This window comes from Myodes glareolus, chromosome X, assembly GCF_982192425.1.
Source record: "Myodes glareolus chromosome X, mMyoGla1.1, whole genome shotgun sequence".
In the NCBI taxonomy this organism is placed as follows: domain Eukaryota; kingdom Metazoa; phylum Chordata; class Mammalia; order Rodentia; family Cricetidae; genus Myodes; species Myodes glareolus.
This window is the reverse complement of record NC_142053.1, coordinates 106735710-106755627: the sequence shown is the minus strand read 5'-3', so window position 1 is coordinate 106755627 and position 19918 is coordinate 106735710.

Genomic DNA, 19918 nt, shown 5'->3' with positions numbered 1-19918 from the left:
GCACCTAGGCTGTTTCCAGGTTCTGGCTATTACAAATAGTTCTGCTATGAACATAGTAGAACAAATGCTTTTGTAGTATGATAGGGAATCTCTAGGCTATATTCCCAAGAGTGGAATTGCTGGGTCCTGAGGGAGGTTGACTCCCAGTCTCCTGAGAAACCGCCACACTGATTTCCACAGTGGCTGCACAAGTTTGCATTCCCACCAACAATGGATGAGTGTTCCCCTCACCCCACATCCTCTCCAGCATAGGCAATCATTGGTGTTTTTGACTTTAGCTATTCTGACAGGTGTAAGATGGTATCTCAAAGTGGTTTTGATTTGCATTTCCCTGATCGCTAAGGAGGATGAGCATGACCTTAAGTGTCTTCTGGCCATTCGAAGTTCATCTGTTGTGAATTCTCTGTTCAGTTCAGTACCCCATTTTTTAATTGGGTTAATTAGAGTTTTAGTGTCTAGTTTCTTGAGTTCTTTGTATATTTTGGAGATCAGACCTTTGTCTGATGAGGGGTTGGTGAAGATCTTCTCCCAGTCAGAAGGCAGCCTTTTTGTCTTACTGACAGTGTCCTTTGCTTTACAGAAGCTTCTCAGTTTCAGTAGATCCCATTTTTTCATTGTTTCTCTTATTGTCTGTGCTACTGGGGTCCTACTTAGGAAGAGGCCTCCTGTGCCTATATCTTGTAGACTACTTCCCACTTTCTCTTCTATCAGGTTCAAAGTGGACGAATTAATGTTGAAGTCTTTAATCCATTTGGAGTTGATTTTTGTGCATTGTGATAGATATGGATCCACTTTCATTCTTTTACAGGTTGACATCCAGTTATGCCAGCACCATTTGTTAAAGATGCTTTCCTTCTTCCATTGTATACCTTTAGTTCCCTTGTCGAAAATTAGGTGTTCATAGGTTTGTGGGTTAATATCTGGGTCTTCTATTCGATTCCATAGGTCGACTTCTCTGTTCTTATGCCAATACCAAGCTGTTTCCAATACTGTCGCTCTGTAATAGAGTTTGAAGTCAGGGATGGTAATGCCTCTAGAAGTTCTTTTATTGTAAAAGATTGTTTTGGCTATCCTGGGTTTTTTGTTTTGCCATATAAACTTGATTATTGTTCTCTCAAGGTCTGTGAAGAAGTTTGATGGGATTTTGATGGGGATTGCATTGAACCTATAGATTGCTTTTGGTAGAATTGCCATTTTTACTATGTTGATTCTCCCAATCCAAGAGCAGGTGAGGTCTTTCCATTTTCTGGTATCCTCCTTAATTTCTTTCTTCAAAGACTTAAAGTTCTTGTCAAATAGGTCTTTCACTTCCTTGGTTAGAGTAACCCCAAGATATTTTATGTTATTTGTGGCTATTATGAAAGGTGATGTTTCTCTGATTTCCCTCTCTGCTTCTTTATCCTTTGTGTATAGGAGGGCCACTGATTTTTTGAAGTTGATCTTGTAACCTGCCACGTTACTAAAGGTGTTTATCAGCTGTAGGAGTTCTTTGGTAGAGTTTTTGGGGTCACTAATGTATATTATCATATCGTCAGCAAATAAAGAAAGTTTAACTTCATCCTTTCCAATTCGAATCCCCTTGATCTCCTTATGTTGTCTTATTGCTATTGCTAGAACTTCAAGCACTATATTGAAGAGGTATGGAGAGAGTGGACAGCCTTGTCGTGTTCCTGATTTTAGTGGAAAGGCTTTGATTTTCTCTCCATTCAATTTGATCTCAGCTGTCGGCTTGCTGTATATTGCTTTTATTATATTTATGTATGATCCTTGTATCCCCTGTCTCTCCAACACCTTTATCATAAATGGGTGTTGAATTTTCTCAAATGCTTTTTCAGCATCTAGTGAGATGATCATATGGTTTTTTTCTTTCAGTTTATTTATATGATGGATTACATTGATAGATTTGCGTATGTTGAACCAGCCCTGCATCTCTGGGATGAAGCCTACTTGATCATAATGAATAATTTTTCTAATGTTTTCCTGGATTCGGTTTGCCAGGATTTTATTGAGAATTTTCACGTCGATGTTCATGAGTGAGATTGGCCTGTAATTCTCTTTCTTGGTTGTGTCTTTATGTGGTTTTGGTATTAAGGTAACTGTAGCTTCATAAAAGGAGTTTGGCAATGACTCTTCTGTTTCTATATTATGGAATACATTAAGGAGTATAGGAATTAGCTCTTCCTGGAAGTTCTGGTAGAATTCTGCATTGAAACCATCTGGCCCTGGGCTTTTTTTGGTAGGAAGATTTTTGATAACAGCTTCTAATTCTTCATGACTAACAGGTCTATTTAGATTGTTCACCTGTTCTTGGTTCAACTTTGGTATATGGTACTTATCTAAAAAAATGTCCATTTCTCTTACATTTTCCAACTTTGTGGCATATAAACTTTCGTAGTAAGATCTAATGATTCTCTGAATTTCCTCTGTGTCTGTGGTTATATCCCCCTTTTCATTTCTGATTCTATTAATTTGCATGTGCTCTCTCTGCCGTTTGATTAGTTTGGATAGGGGTTTGTCAATCTTGTTGATTTTCTCCAAGAACCAGCTTTTTGATTCATTGATTCTTTGGATTGTTTTCTCTGTTTCTATTTTGTTGATTTCAGCCCTCAGTTTGATTATTTCCAGTCTTCTACTCCTCCTGGGTGAATCAGCTTCTTTTTTTTCTAGAGCTTTCAAGTGTGCTGTTAGGTCTCCAATGTGTGCTTTCTCCGTTTTCTTTAGTTGGGCACTTAGTGCTATGAACTTTCCTCTTAGCACTGCTTTCATAGTGTCCCATAGGTTTGAGTATGTTGTGTCATTATTTTCATTAAATTCAAGGAAGAGTTTAATTTCTTTCTTTATTTTTTCCTTGACAAAGGGGTGATTTAGTCATTGACTGTTCAACTTCCATGAGTTTGTTGGCTTCCTGGGGGAAGCATTGTTGTTGAATTCTAATTTTAATCTATGCGGATCTGACAAGACACAAGTGGTTACTAATATTTTTTTGTATCTGTGGAAGTTTGCTTTGTTACCGAGTATGTGGTCAATTTTTGAGAAGGTAGTAGAGTGTATGTGTTTTCCTTCTTTGATTTGTGCTTGTGAATGGTCACTAGATTGTGTTATTGTAGGCAGTGTTGGGAATGTTGGATTCCTTCGGTAGTGATTTTCCTTCTAATATTCTCTGTAAGGCTGGATTAGTAGCTACGTATTGTTTAAATTTGTTTTTATCCTGGAATATTTTGTTTTCTCCATTGATAGTGAACGATAGCTTGGCTAGGTATAGTAGTCTGGATTTGCATCCATGGTCTCTTAGTTTCTGCAGTACCTCTATCCAGGATCTTCTGGCTTTCATGGTTTCCATAGCAGCTCAGGCTACTAGGGCCTCGCCACAAGGGGCGGAAAAGCCCACACATTCGGGCTCCAGATATGCCGCAAGGTGATTGGTAATGAAAAATCCCCAGACTATCTTAATACAAAATATACAGCTTTAATAAACAGAAGTAAGACTTACACCAGCTTACACCAGAATCCAAACAATCCATCCGGACACAGGAGCCAGGCTAGAGAGAGCTAGTGGAAGTGCACTCGCCAGGTTTATAGGTAAACTTTAGCCTAAGGACGACACGTCCCACGAACAGAATGTGATTGGCTGAACTCCCCTATCAGTTATGTCCCCCTTTTCAGTTTTGATCTTGTTAATTTATATGTTCTCTCTCTGCCATTTGAATAGTTTGGAAATGAGTTTGTTAAACTTGTTGATTTATTCCAGAAACTAGGTTTTTGTTTCATTGATTTTTGGATTGTTTTCTTTTTTTTTCAATTTTGTTGATTTCAGTCCTCAGAATGATTATTTACAGTCGTCTCCTCCTCCTGGGTGAGTCTGCTTCTTTTATTTCTAGAGATTTCAGGTGTGCTGGAAAGTCTCTAATGTGTGCTTTCTCCATTTCCTTCATGTGGGCACTTAGTGTTATGAACTTTCCTCTTGGCACTGATTTCATAGTGTCCCGTAGGTTAGGGTATGTTGTGTTTTTGTTATTGTTGAATTTAAGGAAGACTTTAATTTCTCTCTTTATTTCTTTCTTGACCTAGAGATGGTTCAGCATTTGACTATTCAGTTTCCATGAGTTCTTAGGCTTTCTGGGGTCAGAATTGTTGTTGAATTCTAGCTTGACACCCCGGTGATCCAATAGTACACAGGTAATTACTACAATTTCTTTGTATTTATGGATGTTTTCTTTGTTCCATAAAGAAAACAAATTACAAGAATAACAAAGAAAGAGTGGCAATTTAAGTATCTCACAAAATACACTTTAAAACAAAACCCTTATGGGAAAAAGTAAACTTACTATTGGTCAAAGTGTTGATTGTAATAGGAAACTATTACAATCACTTGAGATCAGAAAAAATTACATGAACCAAGAAAACACACAGATACAATAGGCAATTTAAAATTACTTATTGGAGATTTCGGTAACTATGATAAGTAGTAGTAAGGACAACAGAGAAAATATAACAGTGAGAAAAAAGACTTGAACAACACTACAAAGAAAATAGTCTTAGAAATACATCTACACTACATTTCACACAAGACTAGCAGCACAGAAATTCTTCTCAGGTAAATGTAGAGATTCTTCATGTTAGTTCATACCCAGGAAAAAGAAAAAGAATAGAAAAGTGTAGAATTAACTACACACTTTAACCACACTGGAATGTAGTTAGAAATCAATAACAAGCAAATTTAAGTAACTTTTAAATTTAGAATCTGTCGAAAGTAAATACTATGTCAATGTGTAAAATAAGGAAATAAAAATAGAAATTCAAATATTTATTGAAAACACCACAAATCATGATGAAGGCCTACAACCACAGTAACTTGAACTGCTGAGGCAGGAGAATTGAATGTTGAACTACAGAAAGAAACTGTTGGAAATGAAAAAGTCAAATGAAGACAAAATATAAGAATATCTATACCATTAATAAATTAGTGATTAGGGAAGATTTTAAACAATGAGTGACTGCTTTAAAACCAAGAAAAGAGGGGTGGTGAGATGGTGCAGCAGTTACAAGGCCTTGCTGTTCTTGCAAAACACCCAGTTTGGGTCTTACAGGACAAATACAGGTGTCACAACCATCTCCAGCTCTAGTTTCAAGGAATGTGATGCTTTTGCTCTCTTCATACACCCATAGACACATGCTCAGACATAAAAGAATAACACACACACACACACACACACACACACACAAACAAACACTCATACACATTTTTAGAGAAAGATTTCAGATCAGTAACCTGGCCTTTTGTCTCAAGACACTGGAATAAAGACATACATAAACCTAAAACAAACAGAATTATAATATAATGGAGATTTTAGTGAAAATTAATAAAAAAGAAAATAGCAAAACAGTACATAAAATGGATTTATCCTTTTGCTAATGGTGGGAAACATTTTTTGAGAACAACAACACGTTTAATGTGTCCTCATGCACCCAAGTTTTGTCTTTCAGAACTGGGTGACCCTCCAACGTTGGGAGGCTTTTCTTCTAATGCTGACCTCTCCCTGGGTTGATCTTTCCCAATTAAGTGTCCTCTGTTTGCAGAGTTTCCCCTAAGCAAGGAGTAACCCTCCTCCATAGGGTACCTTTTTCTGAAGCAATGCCTCCTTGTGTGGCAATTTTTTTCCCTGGGACGGTTTTCCCTTTTCAGAGTTATGCTTTTAAAATGAATGACCCTCCTCTACAGGACATGCCTGGCTGCGGAGATCTCTCCCTGCAGGATGATCTTCACTTGCAGAGGATCTTTTCCCTGTCTTTCATTTTACCCCTCTCACATGAGTAGCTCTTCTTTTCAGTGTACCTTTGCTGAAGCAAAGCCTCGCTGTAAGGTTCCATTTCACAGGAGAGGATCCTCTATTTGCAGAGTTACCCTTTCCAGATAATAGACCCTTATTCACATGGCAGCTTTTGATGGGGTGATCTTCACCAATACAGAGAGGGTACTCTAATTGCTGAGGTGCCCTTTCCAACTGTGAATCCCTCTTCCTCAGGGCGTCTTTTCCTTCAAGGTGGAACAATCCCTGTGGGCTGAATATTCCCAGGAGAGGGTCTTCTCTTGGCCCAGATGCACTTCTCAAATGATTGGTTCCACTCTACAGAGTGAGTTTTCATCGCACAACCTCTCCCTGCAAGGCAAGTTTCACTTGAGGAGGGTCTTCTCCTGGACAACTTACTCCTCTCAAATGAGTAGCCCTACTCACCAGGGCTCCCTTTCTGAGGCAAAGACTTGCTGTATGGTGACAGTTCGGTGAAGAGGATGCTCTCTTTGCAGAATTACCCTCCTCCTTTCAAAATCCCTTCTCGGAGCATGACTTTTGATAGGATGAACAGTCCTCCTTGCAAGCCGATATTCACCAACAGATATTCCTCTCTCCCAAGCGTAACAGCACTGTTATGAGTAACCCTCCTCTACAGGGTACCTTTTTCTGAGGCAATGGCTGAAGTTATCTCCTTCCTTAAAATGTCAGTCACGAGGATGAGGTCCTTTCTTTCATGACTCATTTAATTTATACTAATAAATTTACATATTTTCTAGTACCTAGTTAAATGGGAATATGGACTGGAAACACAACAAAGAAGTCTGTTGTCTGAAATAGTTCTGCAACCAGGATCATATCTTCTGATTTCGTTTTTTTTTTAAGGACTTTAGAAGAGCTTCACTCTGCATGTTCAACTGCCAGCACTAAGTTTGGTTTCTCTGGAAACTATTTATACACAAACATCATCTTGGGGATGGGCTTAAGCCCTTCATCCAATAGGTAGTCCTATGCAAATTATCCAATGTATCAGAGCCAAATGAATTGACCACTATTCTGATGTCATAGTCGTGGCACTATGGTGGCAATTTAAGTATCTCACAAAATACACTTTAAAACAAAAACCTTATGGGCAAAAGTAAGCTTACTATTGGTCAAAGTGTTGATTGTAGTAGGAAACTATTTCAATTGCTTGAGAGCAGAAAAACTTACAAGAACCAAGAAAACACTGAGATACTATAGGCTATTTAAAATTACTTATTGGAGATTTCGGTAACTGCATTTAGTAGTAGTAAGGACAACAGAGAAAATATAACAGTGAGATAAAAGACTTGAACAGCACTATGAAGAAAATAGTCTTAGAAATACATCTCCACTACATTCCACACAAGACTAGTAGCACAGACATTCTTCTCAGGTCAATGTAGAACATTCTCCATGTTAGATCATACCCAGGAAAAAGAAAAAGAATAGAATAGTGTAGAATTAAGTACACACTTTAACCACACTGGAATGTAGTTAGAAATCAATAACAAGCAAATTTAAGAAATTTAGAATATTAGCATCTGTCGAAAGTAAATACTATGTCAATGTGCAAAATGAGGACTTAAAAATAGAAATTCAAATATTTATTGAAGACACCACAAATAGTGATGAAGGCCTACACGCACAGTCACTTGAACTGCTGAGGCAGGAGAATTGAAAGTTAAACTACAGAGAGAAGGTGTTGGAAGTGAAAAATGCAAATGAAGACAAAATATAAGATTATCTATACCATTACTAAATTAGTGCATAGTGAAGATTTTCAACTATGAGTGCCTGCTTTAAAACCAAAAAAAGGGGGGTGGTGAGATGGTGCGGCAGTTACAAGGTCTTGCTCTTTTTGCAAAACACCCAGTTAGGGTCCTGCAGGATACATTCTGGTGTCACAACCATCTGCAGCTCTTGCTCTGAGGGATGTGATCCCTTTTGCTCTCTTCAAACACCCATAGATACATGCTTATATATCATCCACCTAAAGGACCTACTGCATCAGAAGCTCCTCCCACCCAGCCCTCACCCACACCCAGACCCTGCCTGTCTTATGTCCTCACTGTGGTTGGCGTGGTACTCATGTCCTGCTTGTCCAACTGCAGGCTGTACTGCATCCAAAGTCCCTCCCACCAAGGCCCTGCCCATACTCCAGGCTCCGTCTGTTTATTCCCTTCACTGTGGTCAGTATGGTGGCCAGGTCCTACCTGGAGTCCATGCCCCCATCTGAAGTCTTACCCACCTAGACCCTGCCACCACCTTTAAGAAGCTGCTCTTCCACTGTTGGTGCACCTGATCCAGCCTGACCACGTTCATGGTATAGAAAATCCTCTGGATTACCTGAGTGTTGCAGGGTTAGCATGGGGTCAGGGAGTCAACTCAAGGGTGAGCATGGTGTCAGGTGGTCAATGTAGTGGCCTTAATTCACCGTGGTGTCTTACTGTGAGTGATGGCCAACGTTAGGCCCACCCACCAACACCACATTTATGATCATTGGTTGCATGTCACAGGGTCAGCACAGGGGTCATGGCCTTCACTCACCACTGATGTAGCAGCACAAGTGGAACTCTGATGCCTCCTTCAGGAAGGATAGGCAGGGGTAAGTGTTCACCAAGTCCTAGGGAACACCAAGGGGTTGAGGCTGATGGTTGGGGGAAGGACTGTGTGAGCAGGCATTTGTCAGTTCTTCTGTCACCCATCTGTCCTTGTGTCTGCCAGTCTGTCTGTCCCTGTGCCAGTCCATGTCTGTGTCCAATTATTGGTCCAGGTCTGTGTCCATCTGTGTGTGCATGCCTGGGACTCAGTGTTTGTGTGTCTGTGTGCCCACCAGGCTGTCTGCCTGTCCACCTGTTCACCTGTCTGCATCTGTCTGCATCGTGTCCACCCTCCCCTGCACCTGCAGCAGCAGCACGAAGTCCTCTTGTGCCAGCCCCTTGCCCTGGGCACCATCAGCAGCTGCACAAGCCTGGCAGCCTCCTCCCAGCATGTGAGGAGGATTATGGAGGGCTGTGTGGTGACATAGATGCCACCAGCCATGCCCAACCCGTGTTCCCCCCATTCTCACCTGATGCGGGAGAATTGTCTATATTCTGTCAATCATATTTTAATAAAATGCTGATTGGCCAGGCAGGCAGTATAGGCGGGAAAATCAGACAGGAAGTAGAGGTGATGCAATGAGAACAGGAGAATTTTGGGAAGCAGAGAGGTTCCTCTGCCACTCTTGTGCAGACCACCGAAGAGGCAACATGTCAGCTGTCACACTGAGAAAGGTACTGAGCCTGCTTGGCTAACATAGATAAGAATAATGGGTTAAGATAAGTCATAAGAACTAATAAGTAGCCTGACCTAATGGGCCAATCAGTTTTATAACTTATAGAGATCTCTGTGTGATTGATTTTCCTTGGGAGTTGCCGGCTATGGGGTACTGGGCGGGACAGAAACCCCAACAAGTCGGCCCCCTCATGCTACATATGGCACCCAGATGTGGATAAATGAATCCACAGAAAGCCTGAGAAAGCTTGGGAAAGAATAGAGTAAAGCATGTTTTGTTGGAAGCAGTAATTTATCAGGTCTGCTCTGCTTGCTAGAGGCAAGCAAATGCTCTCATTTAAGAGAGGCTTCCTGACTCAGCTTTAGCTGCAAAACTTTGTAGCTCATTAAGAGGTCCTGCCGCGAAACACTTAAACGGTATTGATGAAAAGCTGAACGCTTTTCAGTCGTAGCAGGAAAAAAGCTGCACTGTTTTAAAATGCTGGTTTTCTGGGCTGTCCTTCCAGGGAAATCTCTGACTCTTTCAGGCAGGCAGTCCAACTGAGTGTGGTCTGTGAGCAGAATACTACTGCTTGCTTGCTAGCAAGGACCTTGAAACGCCATAGAGTTGCGGCAGTGAACACAGCTCTGGCTGGTATCTCAGCCAGGGGCCTGGAAAGCTAAGGAATGGGCTGGTTCTAACTGTCAAAGCCATGGCTTTAGTCCTACCCATTGAACACTTGTTTGGTCAGAAAAAGAGAGATATACAGTAAAGAGAGATTCAAAGAGGAAGAAAACCTCTAAATGGTTTACAGTGTGTCAAAAATATATGCAGGCTAAAGGTTAAAGTCATTAAAAATAAGAAAGAAAGGGAGAAATAGGGTGTGGTGGTACACACCTTTAATCCCAATGCCTGGGAGGTAGGAGTAGGTTGACCTCTGTGACTTCAAGGGGCAGAGGTAGATTGACCTCTGTGACCTCAAGGTGTGGTAGTACACGCCTTTAATCCCAATGCCTGGGAGGCAGAGACAGATCTCTGTGAGTTCAAGGTGTGGTAGCATACACCTTTAATCCCAGCACTGGGGAGGCAGAGACAGGAGGATCTCTGTGAGTTCAAGGACAGCCTGGTCTACAGAATTATTCCAGGACAAAGATATACAGAGATCCTGTCTCAAAAAGTAAAAGTAAAATAAAAGAAATATAGGTTAAAATAAAGATGGAAAACATACAAAGAATCTTGATATTGTATGCTACTATGCTATCTTTGAATTGTTTGAATGCTGAGGAAGGAGCAACAGCTGCTAAAAGACATTTGTTTATAAATGCTGCTGAACTAACCCAAGATAGGTATTTTGAAAATACCTTGGCTTCAAAATTGAAGTCAAAAGGTATGCTACTTTGGAGAAGAGATTCTGCTTTTGTTTCCAATGAGGAGCAGAAGGAGGAAGAACATGAATAAGGAAATCAGGACCGCGAGGTGTGCGATCACCCACTGATACAAGGGGACTGATCTAATGAGAGTTCACCAAGGCCAGTTGACTGGGACTGAGCGAGCACGTGATCCAACCAGATTCTCTGAATGAGGCCGGATTCTCTGAATGTGGCTGGCCTGGAGTCTTTCTGAAAAGCCATTGACAATGACACTGGGACTTGTTTCCTCAGCATATTCTGGATTTTTGGGGATCCAATCTGATTAGATACTCACCGTCCTGGACCTGGAGGGAGGGGGGAGGAGCTTGAACTACCCACAGGGCTGGAGGCCCTGACTGCTCTTGGGGATGGAGAGGGAGGAGGGAAGGGAGTGGGGGTAGTGGGAGGGTATTGGGAGGAGGGGCGGAAATAGAGACTTTTGTATTTTAATAAACTTTGAGAAAAAAAAAGAAAAATAGACGGGGAGGGCAGAAGGGCACTCAGACCGGAAAGGTGGAAGAAGGGAAGGGAAGTGCGGACACACGGACTGGAAAAGAGAAGACACTGGATGGGAAAAGCAGATGACCCACTGAAGGGGAGTGTGAGGGGACCCACCGACGGGGAGGGTGGACACACAGACAGGGAGGGCAGGGGGACATGCAGACTGGAAGAGTGGATACACAGATTGGGAGGGAAGGCAAAAACGCTGACCGGAAGGGCAGACAAACTGACTCGAAGAGCAGACACACAGAAAGGGAGGGCAGACAAGCAGACAGGAAGACCAGACACATAGACGGGGGCAGAGCAGGGGCAGATACACAGACCAGAAGACCAGACACACAGATGGAGAGGTAAGGCGAAAAGGCTGACAGGAAGGACAGACACAAGGACAGGAATGACAAACTGACAGGGAAGAGGGGAACCAAATCGCAGACATGTGAACACTAAGAGAGCCTTACATAGATATAATAATCTCCATTGGAAGTAAAAATTAGAAAAATCAAGATCTCCTGAGTAAATTGGGAGCATGAACCTTGGAGGAGAAGTGAAAGGGGGAGGATAGAGGCAGGGAGGGGACCAGAAAAAAATGTAGAGCTCAATAAGTATCAATAAAAAACTAATAAAATAAAATAAATTAGACAAGATGTGTCAGGGGTTGTGACATATGCCTGCAATCTGTAATCCAAGCCTCACCCCAAAAAAGAAAAAAGAATAGAATAAAAAATTTAACAAGCAGAAAGTACAGAATGAAAAAAGAAGAGAAAAAGACAAATATAAAAATAAATTTAGAAGTGGAAAAAATACAGAATCAATAAAAGATAAAATATGAAAAGATACTAAGAATAGTGGGGCATATAAAACAAGAAAGGTAACTAGCACAAAATTCAGGAGAGTCAGAGAATAAAAAATAAAAAATATATAAAGTATATATATATACATGTATATATACATATATATGTATATATATACCCCAACTCTAAAAAACATACATATGTATACATTGATTTGTAAAATGCATTACTGATGAAAGAGTTAAGGAAAGTATACTAAAGAAATATGCAGGGTTATTTTGACATATATACAAGGCTTTCACTCTTAGTACGGTTTTATTTAAACATAAACTGTATTAACTTAATTAGTAATCTGTTCATTGAATTTTGAAAATTTATTTCTCATGCTCTCAGCATCCTTGAACTTTTTGTTGAGTGGAGGCTTTCTGCTAATGCCCACGTAAATACTGGAATATCTGTTGTCAAATTTTTAAGTTGTTTTTTATGTTTTATACTCATGTTTATACTGTCTGATTGGTAAGCTTTGTTAGAGTACAGAAAACAAGAAGAGATAAATGGAGGTATTCTAGATTGTAAAGTAAAGGGTATCAATCAAATTCTGATCTCAAAATTGTTTTGCAAGAGTAACATTTTTGAGAAAGACTTCAATGATATGGAGAGGGACCATAATATTCAAGAAATGTAAAGGACACCAGAAAGACTCACCTTGAGTAGCTGCCTCATCAGAGGAAGACAGCTCAAAAATTAATCTTTGTTGAGCTTAAAATTATGGTTTTAAACCTATAAATTCATTGATATACTAGTGGCCATGAGCCTACCCTAAGGATCCCCATTTGAATCACTCTACCCATAAAACTCTCAAACTGTTCTAAAGTCAGAGCATATGTCTATTCTAGCCACTGTTCTACTGTGTTAAATGTCCAAACTGAAAATAACATTAATAACTACCCTAGAAAGGTGCACCCTGAAAAGTTAAAACCCATCTCCATGGAAATATATATAAACATAATCTTCTCCTCAGATCTATCTTGCCTGAATAAAAGCACCTTCCTTGTTTTATCTTACTGAAAAATATATTTCATGTGTGAGTTTTGTTGTGAGGTATGATTTTTTGGTCTCTCTTGGCACCCCCTTGCCATAGTCTCATTTGGAGTATCAACTGATTCCTATGCTACCCTTGAAGGATTTATAGAATACTTATACCTTATACTAATACCACAAAGGAAAAACTACATCTCAACTACTCCCTGCATTTTTTGCATTTTTATATGAGCAATAAGACTCACATTGGCTGTATTTAATTTTTTTACATGTTTACATTCAGTTATGCCAGCAGCATATGTTGAAGATGTTTTTTTTAACACTTATGAATGAGTACATAGCATATTAAATTTTTGAGTCAGGGTTACCTCACTCAGGATAGTGTTTTTTAATTCCACCCATTTGCATGTAAAATTCAAGATGTCATTGCTTTTTACCACTGAGTAGTACTCTAATGTGTAGATGTGCCATACTTTCTTTATCTATTCTTCCATAGAGGGTCATCTAGGTTGTTTCCAGGTTCTGGCTATTACAAATAATGCTGCTTTGAACATAGTTGAAAAAAGGCTTTTGTAGTATAATTGGGCATCTCTTGGGTATATTCCCAACTGTGGTATTGATGGATTCTGTGGTAGGGGGACTCCCAATTTTCTGAGAAACTGCCAAAGTGATTTCCAAAGTGGTTGTACAAGTTTGCATTCTCACCAGCAATAGATGAGTCTTTCCCCTACTCTAAATCCTCTCCAGGATATGTTAACATTGGTGTTTTTGATTTTAGCCATTCTGACCGGTATAAGATGGTATCTCAAAGTTGTTTTCAGTCTTCAATCTTGACCTGTTTCCTTTCCTTTTTTGATTGCTTTTTGTAGTTTTTCTTGGATATCTTTGAGGGATTCATTAATTTCTTCTAACTTTTTGTTTGTCTTTTCTTCCATTTCTTTATGGGAGTTTTTCACTTTCCGCTTAAGGGTCTCCATCATTTTCATGAAGTTATATTTAAAGTCAATTTCTTCTACTTCTTCTGGGTTACGATGTTCAAGTCTTCCTGTTGCATTTTTACTGGGTTCTGGTGTTAACATGTTGCTTTTCAGGATGTTGAGCATTTCTTGCATTGGCACCTGCCCATCTCTTCCTTCAAATGAGGCCAGCAGAGTCTTGGAGTCTTGTTCAATTCTTTGCTGTGGCTGACTGTGTACTTGGAAGTTTTTCTTGATTTCTCCTCTCTTAGGTCCCCTCAGCTCTGGAGCAGGCTCTCAGGTCCACTCTGCCCTGAAGCAGGCTGTGTTGGGGGATCCAAGGAACTAGCAGATAAAAAGGCAGGCTTGGGGGCATGGTGGAATGGGGTAAAGAAAACCATCAGCAAAGAACACAACCTGCTGGCTGGCCAGAAAAGCTTAGAATAATGGAGGGGGACTGGTTTCAGTCCCCCAGGCGTCTGGTTGTGTGTCAACTTAATTACCTCTCTGAATCCCCTCAGCATGGGAAATGGGTCTCTTCCCGGATTCTAAGGACCTTGCAGACAAAAAAGCAGGCTTGTAGGCAGGGTGGGATGGTAGAAAGAAGTTCCAGCAGCAGGACCGCTCCCTGATGATGCTCAGGACCCCTCATCCCTGAAGTAGGCTGTGTTGGGGGATCCAAAGAACTCAAAGATGAAAAGGTGGGCTTGGGGGCAGGGTGGAATGGGGCAATGAGAGCCATTAGCAGGGAACATACCCCACTGGATGGCCAGAAAAGCTTAGGGAATTGGACAAGGCCTGAATTCAGTCCCGCTGGACTGTCCAAGAGAGTGGCACTTCAGGCTGTCTGACTGTGTGGCTACTTACTCACCTCTCTGGATCCCCTCAGCATGGGAGCAGGGTCTCTTGCCAGAACAAATATTTTGACATAAAAAATGGTTAATTTTCCCTTACTTTCTCATTTCTCAATATCAACAATCTACCTCTGATTGATCTCTGCACTCTGAATTATGTTTTATAGATATAATAGTAGAAACATGATTATGATTGCTTAAAAAAGATCTACAAAATTTGACAATGGCTTTTCAAAAATTTATATTTTATACTGCAAGATGTCTCCATACTTCAAAATGTTCTAGAAACTCAGGAATGCTGAGAGTTAACAAAATACTTTTCCTAAGGCAGAAAACTATATTTTACTGATTATAACTTCTTCTAATTTCTGAAAAAAAATGTTGCTCTAAAAATGTCCCATACATTACAACATACCCTTTACTTGTATTTCCTGCCTTCTTATATCAGCAATTATTATAGAAAACCTTACATATACATATACATGAGAATATTCATCCGTACTACATTAAATATTTGTTCTTATATGTCCTTGCTTCCATTTGTATTCTTTTCTTCTTTAGTTTCTATCTGTCTGCATTTCTATCCTTTTTTATGCTTTACCTTTTTTATTCACTGCTATCCCATTTTTCATTTTTAACTTTATTTCTGATGTGTGTATATCTCATTTGTTCTTTACTTTCTTCTCTTGCCTTTCTTTCTTTCTTTCTTTCTTTCTTTCTTTCTTTCTTTCTTTCTGTTTTTTTATTTTTAAATTTTCTGCATGATGAAAGCAGTATATGGATGAAATGGAATAAGTGTAGTAAAACCAATGTTTTTCCAAGCAAACATGTAAATTATCACTTCTGCTTGGGGGATTTTGTAGCTTGTTATGTATGTTAGACATTTGATATTGCTAGAGAGTAGGTAGTGTCAAATGGAAGAAGACTGTGTTTTTTCTCATGGTGAACATTAACAGAACTAGAGACTTCTATGGCTTGATTCCTTGGTGTTTAAACCCAGTAAAATAGGAAGAGATTCCTGAGTAGTTTTCATTGTTTTGTGGATTCCCTAAAAAGCATTTATCTTCAAATAACTGACTTGCTGTTAATTTGATGCCATTTTATCCAAGATGATCAAAAAGTCCTGGGGAGATACTAAGGTCAAATTTCAAAAAACCTTCCTGCTGTTGTATTCCATAGCAACACATTTTTTCCATGTGAACACATGGTATAATCACAAGTGGAATAGTAGATAGCAAAATGTCAGTTTGTCTTATGAACACCCATAAAATAATAAGGGATTATAGATCATGTGATTTCCCCAGAAAAGAAACACAGAATATAAATTGTAAGAGACATCTCAGAGAAAGTATTCTAATTAGAAAATATTGTACAGCATATCTACCAGTAGTTCTTTCCATGTATTAAAACAGAACAAAAAAGAGTCAACAGTGAAGGTCATATACAGACACAAACCTCGTTAGATGTGCAGGCTAGCACAGTTTATAATCAATTAATCACATACTATGGGCATCTGTTCTTTTCAGTAGAGTTGCCTATGTGTCTGTGAGAACAATAAGACCATTTAAAGGCAATCATGTGCACAACAAAACATAAGACAATTGAAGTTTATGGGCTGCTCTTGGTGAGAGCTCAGATTGTCTCCAATATGGATAAATGCCAGCTGACATATATGAACCACCTCTAAGTGCTCACCAATCTATGCTAATTTTATAGCAATTCTTTAACTTCTTGCATGGGTGCCTTACTTCAGCAATACTTAGTAACTGTGGTAGAGGAATAAAATAGATACAACTAATACCAAATGCTACCCTTAGTGTAAAGTAAATTAGACTGTAATGTATTAAGTCACAAATGGATTGAAATTGTTTTGAATAAGGAGATGTATTAGACTGTGACAGACTATAAGATCATAAATGTTGCCTGGCAATCCCCATGGTACTCTCTCCTAATGTCAAGTGACAAAGAAGGGGACAACTTAGTTGTAGTGTTTCCATAGTAAGATTTAGTATCATGTATATCTATCCTGTAAAGTCCTTAAAGGCAGTATAAGTGGGAGGTGATTCTTGAAATGAAGCTATATTCAAAGTCATGGGTCAGTAATATCCCTGAATACAGTCCATGGAAAAGATTTAAACCTTTTGTTGGTGGATATCCTTTTCTAAGACTTAAAAAGCCTGGAGTAAGAAATAAACTGCATTCCTGACCAGCAAGTGGCCCTGACTACTAGCAGAGGGCCATTGGAGGGGTGAGTTTGCTTCTGGCCTGTGGCAGGGGCCCGGCAAGGAGGAGCTCGGACTTTCCCCAACCCCATAGACTCCCAGGTCACCCTACAGTGCTGGCTCCACCCTGCTAAGCTCTCCCACATGCCATCCCAGCTTCCATCCAGGTACAAATACCTATATTTCTCCCTTACCCCTGGAGCCATAAAATTTCCCCAGCTAAGCTGCCTTGTGCGCTGGGCCTGGGCTGTAGGCGCATCCCGGCAGGAGGCAGTTCCTGTGTCTTGAAAGCCTCCTGGAGGACAGGTGGGACCGGTGTCAGCTCAGCAACATTCCTGACCAGGAAGGGGCCCTGACTTCTAGCAGAGGGCCATCAGAGGGGTGAGTTTGCTTCTGGCCCACGGCAGGGGCATGGCAAGGAGGAGCTTGGACTTTCCCCGACCCCATACACTCCCAGGTCGCAGTGCTGGCTCCAGCCTGCTAGGCTCTCCAGCCTGCCATCCCAGCTTCCATCCAGGTACAAATTCCTATATTTCTTCCTTCCTCCTGGGGCCATAAAATTTCCCCAGCTCAGCTGCCTTGCACACTGGGCCTGGGCTGTAGGTGCATCCCAGAAGGAGGGAGTGCCTGTGCTTCAATAGCCTGCCTGAGGAAAGAGGGGCATTCTGTCAGTGAAGTCCCTGCCCAACAAGGGAACCTGACCTGGTACCAGAAGATCCAATAGAGAGCATTTGAAGGAAGAGATGGGCAGACACCAAGGCAAGACCTCTTCCAACAATCTGAAAAACAACATGAAAACACGAGATCCCAACGACCCTACAATAGAAGGACTTGAACACTTTAATCCAGGAGAAATGGATAAAAGTGCCATTATGAAAGCAATAGAGTTCCTTAAACAGGATATGAATAACTCCCTTAAAGAATTGGATGAGAAGTATAACAAAAGGTTTGAAGAAATAAGTAAATCCGTGAATGATACCCTGAGAAACCAAAAGAAAAAAACAATCAAACAGGTAAAGGAAACAGTTCAAGAATTGAAAACGAAAATGGAGGCAATGAAGAAAACACAAACCGAGAAACGGCTGGATATGGAAAACCAAGGTAAATGAAAGGAGACTACAGAATCAAGCATAACCAATAGAATACAAGAGATAGAAGAACGAATCTCAGATTCTGAAGACACCATAGAGAAAATAAACACTCTGGTCAAAGAAAACGGCAAATCCAACAAATTCTCATCACAAAACTTTCAAGAAATCTGGGACACAATAAAAAAACCAAATCTAAGAATAATAGGGATTGAAGAAGGAGAAGAACTGCAGATCAAAGACCCAGAAAATATATTCAACAAAATTATAGAAGAAAACTTTCCCAATCTAAAGAATAATATACCTATGAAGATTCAAGAAGCATACAGAACACCAAATAGACTGGATCAAAAAAACCCATATCCTCGCCATACAATAATCAAAACAAAAAACATACAGATTAAAGAAAGAATATTAAGAGGTGCAAAGGATAAGGGCAAGTAATTTATAAAGGTAAACCTATCAGACTTACACCGAACTTCTCTAGGGAAATCATGAAAGCCAGAAGATCATGGATAGAGGTACTTCAGAAACTAAGAGACCATGGATGCAAACCCAGACTACTATACCCAGCAAAGCTATCATTCACTATCAACGGAGAAAACAAAATATTCCAGGATAAAAATAAATTTAAACAATTCATAGCCACAAATCCAGCCTTACAGAAAGTAATAGAAGGAAAATCGCAACCCAAGGAATCCAACATTGCCATTACTGCCTACAATAACCCAGACATCTAGCGACCCTTCACAACCACAACTCAAGGAAGAGAAACACACAAACTCTACTACTACTACACACACAAAAAAATAATAACCGGAATCAACAACCACTGGTCATTAATACCAATTAATATTAATGGACTAAACTCACCTATAAAAAGGAACAGACTAAGAGATTGGATACAAATACAGGATCCAGCATTCTGCTGTTTACAAGAAACACATCTCAACCACAAAGATGGACATCTACTCAAACTAAAGGGTTGGGAAAAGGTTTTCCAAGCAAACGGACCTAAGAAACAAGCTGGTGTGGCCATTCTAATATCTAACAAAATTGACGTCAAACTAAAATCAATCAGAAGAAATGGAGAAGGACATTTCAGATTCATAACAGGAACAATTCATCGGGAAGAAGTCTCAATCCTGAATATCTATGCCCCTAATGTAAAGGCACCCACATATGTAAAAGAAACTCTTCTAGAACTCAAGGCAGTCATCAAACCACACACGTTAATAGTAGGAGACTTCAACACACCTCTCTCACCAATGGACAGGTCAATCAAACAGAAATCCAACAGAGAAATATGAGAATTACTAGAGGTAATGAATCAAATGGACTTAACAGATATCTATAGAACATTCCACCCAAATAGGAAAGAATATACCTTCTTCTCTGCAGCTCATGGAACCATTTTGAAAATTGACCACATACTTGGTAACAAAGCAAACTTCCACAGATACAAAAAAATATTAGTAACCATCTGTATCTTTTCAGATCACCATGGATTAAAGTTAGTATTCAACAACAATGCTACCCCCAGGAAGCCATCAAACTCATGGAAGTTGAACTGTCAACTATTAAATGATCCCTGGGTCAAGGAAGAAATAAAGAAAGAAATTAAAGTCTTCCTTGAATTTAATGAAAATAAAGACACAACATACTCAAATCTATGGGACACTATGAAAGCAGTGCTAAGAGGAAAGTTCATAGCACTAAGTGCCCAATTAAAGAAAATGGAGAAAGCACATATTGGATACTTCACAGCACACTTGAAAGCTCTGGAAAAAAAAGAAGCAGACTCTCCCAGGAGGAGTAGAAGACTGGAAATAATCAAACTGAGGGCTGAAATCAACAAAATAGAAACACAGAAAACAATCCAAAAAATCAACGAAACAAAAAGTTGGTTCTTGGAGAAAATCAACAAGATTGACAAACCCCTATCCAAACTAATCAAACGGCAGAGAGAGAACACTCAATTAATAAG